The 10012-nt window shown below is 31.5% G+C and overlaps 1 long non-coding RNA gene across 1 annotated transcript; it reads right to left on the bottom strand.

Moving 5' to 3' along the window:
- Positions 1 to 8240: 8240 nt before the first annotated feature.
- Positions 8241 to 9451, bottom strand: LOC143196061 (uncharacterized). Its single transcript, XR_013005654.1, has 3 exons — positions 9301 to 9451; positions 8964 to 9245; positions 8241 to 8897 (listed from the first exon to the last, which is right to left on the bottom strand). It is a non-coding gene; the product is annotated as an uncharacterized LOC143196061 (long non-coding RNA).
- Positions 9452 to 10012: the final 561 nt, after the last annotated feature.

Raw genomic sequence — 10012 nt, 5'->3', positions numbered from 1 at the left:
AAAAAGAAGGACCATCAACAGCGGCTATTACATAGCTTTATTGGACCGTTTGAAGCACGAAATCGCCAAAAAACGGCCGAATTTGAAGAAAAAGAAAGTGCTGCTTCACCAAGATAATGCACCGAGTCACAAGTCAGTAAAAACGATGGCAAAAATCCATGAATTGGGCCTCAAATTGCTTCCTCATCCACCGCATTCTCCAGATATGGCCCCCAGCGACTATTTCCTGTTTTCAGACCTCAAAGGGATACTCGCTGGGAAGAAATTATCGTCGAATGAAGACGTGATCGTCGAAACTGAGGCCTATCTTGAAGCAAAGGACAAATCGTACTACAAAAATGTTATCGGAAGGTTGAAGGGTCGCTATAATCAGTGTATCAAACTAATTTTGCCAAAAAAAGTGTTTTACTATGGTAAGCCGGGGACATTTCAATTGACTTGCTAAATATTATTATTTGCTTGCATTTTCGGACTTGTGTAGATATATTCTTTTTTCAAATTCACTACTGTACAAATAGTAGATGATTTTCTAAAAAATATATAAAAAATATTTCCTCAGAATGTCTATTTATATAACCTTGTATTGTGTGGAATGTAATTTTATACCCGTAAATAGACTTCTGTAGAGAAGATAAATCACAATGCACTGTACTTTATTGATTATTTTATAAGATTTGCCAAAAAAACATTAATATTACATTGAGCTTTAAATGAAACAAACAAATCACACCAAAAAAAATGTTTGTTGGACACTGTTGGAATGCAGTAAACCGATTTATAATATATGGCAATGTAAACAAATAATTATGCAATCTAATTTGAATTCAACGTATAACTCTAAAACAGTTGTTAAGAACGGGCCTACTCTAACAGATGTTTTGCTGTACAGTCTGTTAAAATAATAAGATGTTTGTTAACATCATGATGCTTGTTATGAAAAATGTTTCCATATATCTCCACAAATATTTATATAATGCAGATCCCTAAAAACAATATAATACCGTATTGTCTTTAACATCTATTTCAAATTCCTTAGTCGCTTTATTTTTATGTTTAATATTATTTACTAAATATTTGTAACATTCTTGGATATAAAAATTAACTGAGGCAACTGATATTACATTAGTTGTTGAGATGCTAGAGTAAAAAGTTCAACTCATACACGGTATATACAAGATTCCACTTTGGAAGGTTGTCATAACCTATAGAAGCTATGTGTGATAATAATATTCTTGTTTTATTTGGAAATGTCATGTACGCTATTATGTACGGAATATAACTTGAATATCTGCTGCGGCTTCCCTTAGTCGTATGGATGTATGGCCATCGGTTGATTGAGGATTAAGACTTTTGGCGTAGAATTAAAAATATATAAGAAATAAAATAAAATATACAAGAAAAATTCTAAAAAAATTAAATGGATAATCAAATAATCAATCAATTAAGTACAATATTTGTTCATTGGGAATTTCAATCGTAGCGTAACTGGAACCCAATCTCGTCCGTCCATTATTATTGCCAATATTATTGAATTTTTTTTGCACTGTTTTACAAAATATCCAAAAATAAAAGTCCATTATTATATATACTTATAAATTATCTCAGAGTGGTCCAAAACGTTATTTGTACCTACATTTCAAACTAATTTACGCTAGTATTAACAAGAAATATTTACATATTTCAAATTATATAAAAATTTAAATGATACATGTTGCTGTTTACTAAACATCAAGTCATATATTACGAAGCAATATCGATATATTCCCGTAAAGTGTGTCGTTACTAATAGAAAGTAAGCTATCTGGCGACAGTTTATCTTAAATAATTGAACATCCGACACGGATACATGTGTAAGATTGATTTTCTACAAAACAGACTTAAATTTAATGAGAATTTTCATTACTAAAATTTCTTGAGAAAGTATGATAATGGGTGTTTATAAATCAATATAAAGAGAGACAAAGTTAATATAAAGAACACTACATATCTTGAGATCCTTACATCATAGAAAGTACCTTCTTGTATGAAAATGTAATTAACCCCAATAAAAATTGTATGCGATGATGTATCTGATATGTATGTTAATGCATCTAATATCTAATATTTTTAGTATAGTATCAGATATATAACCTTTAACTGTAAAAGACCTTCTAATAAAATAAGCGAATTACAGAAAGTCATGTAGGTCCAATTTGAATCAATATCTCCCAACCATATTTTTTCTAATCCTTATATTATTGGGCTGCATTATAACACCAAACCATCTTATAATCCAATTATGCCAAAACAAAATTATTCAATTAATTACCAGTGCATATCTCTACGTAACCAACGAAAAAACCATACGGAGTTATCCAATATTTCGCCTTAAAAGGTGAAATAAGGTTACTAAATCACTGCAACGTAGAGTAGAATTTTACTATTTGAACAACATGCAGGAAATCAGAACATTCAAGCTAACTAATAAAAATCACATGAATTTGTATAGTGTATAAGTGCTTAATTTTAAGTTTAGCTTAAGTAATCTCATTTAATTTTAATTTAGGAAATACTGATGTTTATATCTAACACTCCTCATGGTTGTATATTGATTCAAGTACAATGAAATAATAGTAATAAATCAATGTTACAAATTAAGCTAGTACTAAGCATATTTGATATAAAATATAATTGATATATTTTAAAAGTTAATAAGATTAAGTTAATTTAATAAGAAATGTTACAAATTATGTCAGTACTAAGCATATCTGGTGTAATAGACAATTAATACATTTTAAAAGTTAATAATAAGAAATAAAATATATAACGATTCAACTTATATAATAGTATTAAAATTAAAATCACTAGGCAGAACTACATATATACAGAATGCAAATATTAATTCACCAACGCAAAATTTTAGATACTCCAGTTAATCGTTTTAAAAATATGTTATATGACATTTTCCGCATTCCTTCTTGGTGGTCCTCCTAAAGGAATATGTCAGCAAATTCATATTATCAGTCGCCAGTATGTCGCCAAGGATACACGTATTAGTCTTCTGCCTGTTCCTTATTGGCTAAGTAGTGACCGTGCAACTTCCTGTATCATTATTTATTCATCGCAATTCGGAAAAATGCAAGAAAAATGTCTAATTGGCCAGAACCACGATCACTGCGTGGATAGGATTTAATTTTAGTATCCGAAGGAATACGTTTGCCAATGTTGCCGTATTTCTGTGAAATACATACAATATAATATTTGTTGCAAATAAATGTTGGCATATACTTTGATAAGCTATGTTTATTGGTAAAAATGTGAAGTAACACAGCAACTGTTAAATTCAATAGTTGTGACATTAATGTTATTTTCGTTATGTTATTTATAATTTTGTTATTGTTGGTTTTTACTTATTATCATAGATTTAAAATAACCAGCCACTAAAACCCATTAAAAAGACTTGGAGGACTAAAAAAGTTCCAAGACGTGAATTGAAAGACTTATAGAACGATGATTCCGTTCACACCCTCAATAACCATCAGTCAGATTAACAGTTGATGAATAGAATATTTCCAGATGTTTACATGCTATGGGGGAGGTCCAAGAGGAAGGAAAATAGGTACCATATAAAATGACTGAAAATACCAATTAAAACCATTTCGAAAATACGAATTTATTGCTGGCCAGGTAACAAAGGAAGAGTTTTCTACTATGACAATCCCAAATGCAAAAAGTCATAGGTTAATCCAGGAGAATCATCCACATGATACCGAAACCATCACCGAGTACCGCCATAAAGTTTTATTGTGCATCTGGTGAAACCAGCATGGTTTAGTGTATTACAAGCTGCTTAAATTGAATGAAACTGTTCCTGCCGATGTCTGTCGGTACCAGTTGAGCAAATTTTTGCGAGCGATTTATTGTTGCAAAAAAGTTGCAGTCATCCTCTTAAATGTTGAAACTTAGCCACACTTTACTAATGTTGCATCATGGCTTGGTTACTACATGGTTTCAAAATGCTGAAGAAATATGAAACTTAATTGATGATTGGATCGCTGCCAAGCTACAATTCTTCTTTTGACACATCATGACCATGTTGCCAGAAATATTGGAAAAAGTTCTAGAAAATAATGAAGATGATTTCGATTAATAGATATTGTACCAATTATTTTTCATAAATGCATTTTTAAAGTCAATACGTAATATTTCAATGTTATAATCGTATCGTAATGGCAATGGCTGGAGATTTTCAATTTTTGCTTCAACTTGAAGAAAAAGGCTACTCGAATGCTGTATGAAGATTATAGCAACCATACTTCATCGATTTCAATACGGAAATACTGGTTTCGAGGTTTTAAAAGCACTGATATTAGAAACGAATAGAAAAATCGTTTTGGATAGTGAAAAAAAATTGCACACGACGATTTGAAGGCATTATTCGATGAAACCGTTAATGGTGATCTATACTGACTAGAATTGATGCGTTTGAGATGAGCACTGTGCGAAAGACAATCAGAATACGAGCAAGGATACAATATTGTTATTCTTGAGCGTAACAATGGTCGAAAATATATTGCAAAACAGGTGAAATAATACTTAAAAACATAAAATGGAAAGTGCTACGCTATCGCCGTATTCTCCAAAATTTGCCACTGATTTCTGATTACTACTAGATCTAATATATGAATCTTAACCTGTCTGAACAGCGTTACACCTCTTATGAAGATACAAAAAATGGTCTCAAACGAAAGATCCACCGATCTTTCGAAATGATATCCGTAAATTTCCTGAAATATAGCAAAAAGTACTAGCTATCGATGAACGACTCTTCAATATTGTACCGATTTTACACAGTAAAGCTACAAATTGAAAAAAAAATCCTTTCAAATCAATTTATAGATTAAATATTTTTCGGCAAATAAAAAGCAAAATCATACATAAAAAAAAATTTGTTAAATCTATGTTGAAATATCAATATATTCCTAATATTCCTACTTTTTCTACTGTTCTATTTAATTTTAATTTAAAGAAAAAATATTTTTAAAAATAAAATATATTTTATTGCGTATAAGTACGTATATAAGTACTGGCTTGATTTAACATCCTTTGATTTCACGATCTCAAAAAATTCAACCGTGAATACCTATGTTTATCGATCCAGGAAAAATTAAACAGATATGGCTTCAGGAATGGAATCCATAAATGATAAAATCTCTCGTACTTCAAAATTTACTTCATAGTATAAAATATCTGTTCTCATCGAACAACCGAATTAATACCATATATGGAATATAACAGCTTTCAGACATAATCTCTAATAGGTATTTTCTCAATCAAAAGTATGTAATTTTCAGATTTCTGTGTCAATTATCGGTGCCAGACGGACAGCACCCATTTTAATGGAATAAATTATTGTTTTAGTTTCATCGTCGGTTCTTCAAAGTGGACAAAGCGAAAAAACGCACATACTGTTAAAGCAGCTGTGCGTGTAGTCTTAAACCTGCTTTTTCTGCAAGTATCCGACTGACACAAAGACCCAAGCCCGTTCTGCGGCTCAATCCAGCAAAAATGCGGTGACCGACCTACGACACGACAAATTCCATTATATAGCATGACGATCGAACCAACGTTTAGATCGTACGAGAGTTGCAGTTGCAACAGAGGGAACAGCGCCATCGTTAAATGTTCAATTATTGCGAATGATATAAAAAGTTTGCATCAGCCTCGAACCTGTTATAAAGTAAACATAACTTTCTATATTTGAAACGCATAAAAATTAAACTAGGAATTTAAAAAAATATATACAGCTTCATTTAAATATACTATAAAAAATACATCAATACTTGTTATAATATGTATCTATAGCCTATCCAAAGAAGTTTTGTACATACGTCATCTAAATTTGTGACGTCAAAACATCGTAATGTTGGCGCATTAACTCTGAGTTTCAGTTTGGTTTCACTTTGACATAAAATAAAATTCTAATCTAAATAAAATAATTCAACAAAAATACTGGTATCAGAAACAATTTATTTTACGAGGGTCACTAGTTGTATTTTGGGAATAGGAATAAAAACAAATAGTTAAGCTGCGAATATATTTTTATTGTTTTTCAAAGTACTCGTCACAATGATCGATACACTTTTGCACACGCTTAAACTAATTTTCAAAGCATTTATTCCACTCCGAATGAGGTATCTTCACAGCATAATTTTTGAACCCTTCAATAGCTCCTTCGGGCGATGAAAATCGTTGATCACGCAGTTTATCTTTCACGGATGGGAACAAAAAGAAGTCATTGGGTACCAAATCAGGGCTGCACGGCGGATGATCCATCAATTCTATGTTTTGAGTGCTCAAATAGCCTCTTGTTTGAGCCGATGTGTGAGAGCTCGCATTGTCATAATGAAGAACAATCCAGCGTCGCTTGTTTGTTTTCCTTACTTTACCAAAGAATTCTGGTAAACAAATGGTTGTGTACCAATCATAATTTACTGTTCTACGATCCTCTAGAGGCACTGTTGCAATATGACCAGTTTTTCCAAAGAAATAGGCCACCATATTCTTTGAAGTGCTTCGCACGAGAACAACTTTTGTTGGATTTAGTACATCTTGGAACACCCATACAGTCGACTGCGGCTTACTTTCGGGCTCATAGGAATATATCCTTGATTCGTCACCTGTCGCGATTTTATAAACGTCTTCGAAGCAGCGCGATTGAATTTCTTAAGCATTTCTTTGCACCAATCGACACGAGTCTTTTTTTGAGCGATTATCAAATTGTGTGGGATCCAACGCAAACATAACTTTCGCATAGCTAAGTGTTCATGTCAATTCGCATATATACTGGTGGAACTAATGGTTAGGGATGCCTCAATAGGTGTCATGACTATCTTGCTTAATAATTTCGCACACAGCATCGATGTTTTCTGGACCAACAGCCGATTTTGGACGACCTTCACGAAACTCGTCGGACAGCGAACTACGACCACGATTGAATTCACTAAACAAGCGACAGACGCTGATAATTTTTAAGTGTTTTTGTGAATAATTTTCCAGTCTTGTGATAATCACGTTGAAAATCGTAAAAAAATCATCGCAAGAAAATGTTCAGATTGGGGAAGTTTAATGAATTATTTTTTACACAAATAGAGATGACTTAATGTATATTTTTTATACTAATATGTAATTCAACTGTATGTCTATAGGTCCTGGTATTCTTCATATTCATTTAATGGATTCTATTTAATCAAGTTAGATTTATTATTATCCGAAAAAATTAAAAAGATTTTATTTTAACAGTAAAGTGTGGCTTCTCAAATTTTAGACATTTTATATATTAAATAAATCATTAAGCTATGGAGAGATAAGATGCTGATATCGAATAAAGATGTATCCTGTTTCCTCTTTATGTAATAAAACTAAACTTTCACAATAACAGTTAATAATTAACAAATTTGTGGTTTTTATTTTGTAATAAATATTTGCCTGATTTACGATGCAGTCGCTAAGAATAGGAAAAAGTAGAGGACCCTTTAAATTAAATGTTTTTTTTAAATACTGGAACCTTTATCTCGCTATGTCGTCGGTTGAGTTTGTCAAATTTTGATGAACAGTGTTTTTGAATAAGTATCATCGTAAAAGCATCGGAATGTGATTAAAAGTTGTTTGATATGTAATAACATTATGTCATTATTATTGCTGCAGCAAGACGGTGGAAGAAAAAAATTAGTTAACGAGTTACGTTAACTAATTTTTTAACGAGTTAACTTTATCCAGATGCAGCACGACGAATTCAGAGGTAGATAATTATTTATGATCAGAATAAATATCCAGAGAAATGAAAGAAAACAGATGGTTTTTACTCTGTTTAAGTTCAGTTGATTCTGCAAATAACTGCTGATCCCCTTAGCGTTTTAGAACCATTTATAAGACGGCATTACTAAAATGTAAGTCTACATATTCCAAGACCACTACTCCAATTCCTAAGCTATGTCCGGATTCTGTTGTTAATATTAGATTACAGATCAATATTATACAAACATTTATAGTTTATTCAAAGTTTTTTAGTAATGCGTCATGGATATTTGTGACGTCGAAACATTGCAGTGTTGCCGCATCAACTCTGAGTTTCAGGTCAGTTTAGCTTTGACATACAAGAAAATTTTAATCTAAATAAAACAACTGACAAAAATGTTATCAAATATAATTTATTTTAACAATATAGTACATTTAAGACATATATTATAGAAGGACTTAAAACTTAATTAAGAACACAGGTATAATAATTTTAGGTTAGATCTGTTTTGTTTATATTGGACTCTTTTACACAACACCCATGAGGTAGAGTTTCTAGGCGCGTATTTTTATGTAGTATCACTGTATATTTTATTCCTTCTGCTACATTCATTGTGTACACACACCATTCTTCATAAAATTAATCACTGAATTATCTATAATGCATTTACCATATCTACAAAACATTCATTCTCTCCTCATACGTTCTAACCTAATACTCACGTTTAATTCCGAACAATTACAATCATATCTGTGCATACAAACCTTTTACGTCCTACAATACAATTTTCTAGAGTTATATTCAATTAATTATGTGCATATCTTTAGTTGTTTACACTCGCATCACTCTCTCTCAGGAATTTCCAGCATTGCATATCATTATCACATATCCTGAAAGTTTCCTTCAGTCACTTTCATTTTCCCACTCATTGTCCAATTCAATCACTAAACTGTTAATTTCTAATCTGTTTAAAACATGTTCACGATTCCACCATTTATCAATTACTTCCTCTGTATGTCTTATCAAGTTCATTCAATCCGAAGGTGTTATGGTTGACAATGCTTCCTTCCACATATCCGAACAATTTTTGATGGAATATTCTTATTAACCAGCAATATATCTGCAATTAATGGTTAATAAATATAATGACCAACAGAACCTAATCGAATTATATTGTAACTTTTACCTTTTTCCATCAATTCTTGTTGTCTTTACATTTTTTTGTTACAGTCTTGTCAAGAGTGCCACAATGAGTCATTTTGAAATATTCAAGTTTCATCAAGATACACAAATTCAAATAGTTTATCTTCCTTGGCAATGTCCAGAAGTTCCATTTCTCTCCGAGGGTTATTATTACACTATTTAAATCCTATGCCCTGTAAGAGTGTATAAAAGGATATCTTATATCCCTCAAAAAGCTGCATGTCCCTAACTCTTTTATGTATACTTTCCAGACAGACAATTTTCTCTAAAATAATTTTATTAAATTATATTTATATCGATAAAATAGTTTGTGTACTTACTGTTCTTATACATATCGTATATTTGGTCTCGAATAGAGCCAATATCAAGATTGTCAAGATTCATCACCCACTTTTTATGTAGAAGGGTTTCCTTGAGTGAATTTAACGTATTATTCTTCATTTTGTAAGCGATGTTATTCACTGTATTTACACTAATATTTATTGTATGCTGTATTTAGCTTGACAGCGGCCCGCTAAAATACATTTTTTCAATAAAATTGTAGGGACTTATTTAATATCATCAATAATTACCTCTCTAACGGAAATTATAGGCGAAAGGGGGCCTCGTTCCCTTTCGAAATAATTTATTAAAACCCCGATCAATTTTAAATAGTGCATAGATCATTGCAGAAAGAAAGGCAGTCGGAGGCTTGACCTCTCAAATCGAACTATTTTATATAACGAATTTGTTTTCGGATGAGAGTCATTTTGTAAATTCAAAAGTAAAGCGTCAGAAAATCCTTATTCAGCCTATAGATATATCACCTGCGATGTCAATGCAAAAAACAATCGGCTATTACTTTTTTGAAGATGAAATTTATGTTAAAGTTTACATTCAAACGAATCAATATACATTTTTTCAATAGACTTTTTAATCAATACGCTAAGTAAACGCGCTAAACTAAACTTTCTTTTGGGACACCCCATATCTATCTTTGATATATAAAAATATTTGTTAACAGTCCGTGAACGTAGAATGGTAAAATGTGCG

The sequence above is a fragment of the Rhynchophorus ferrugineus genome, unplaced genomic scaffold (genome assembly GCF_030347505.1).
Source record: "Rhynchophorus ferrugineus isolate W39M unplaced genomic scaffold, kcgeb_rfMv2 rfM4, whole genome shotgun sequence".
Lineage (NCBI taxonomy): Eukaryota > Metazoa > Arthropoda > Insecta > Coleoptera > Curculionidae > Rhynchophorus > Rhynchophorus ferrugineus.
This window is presented reverse-complemented; position numbering and strand designations above follow the sequence as displayed.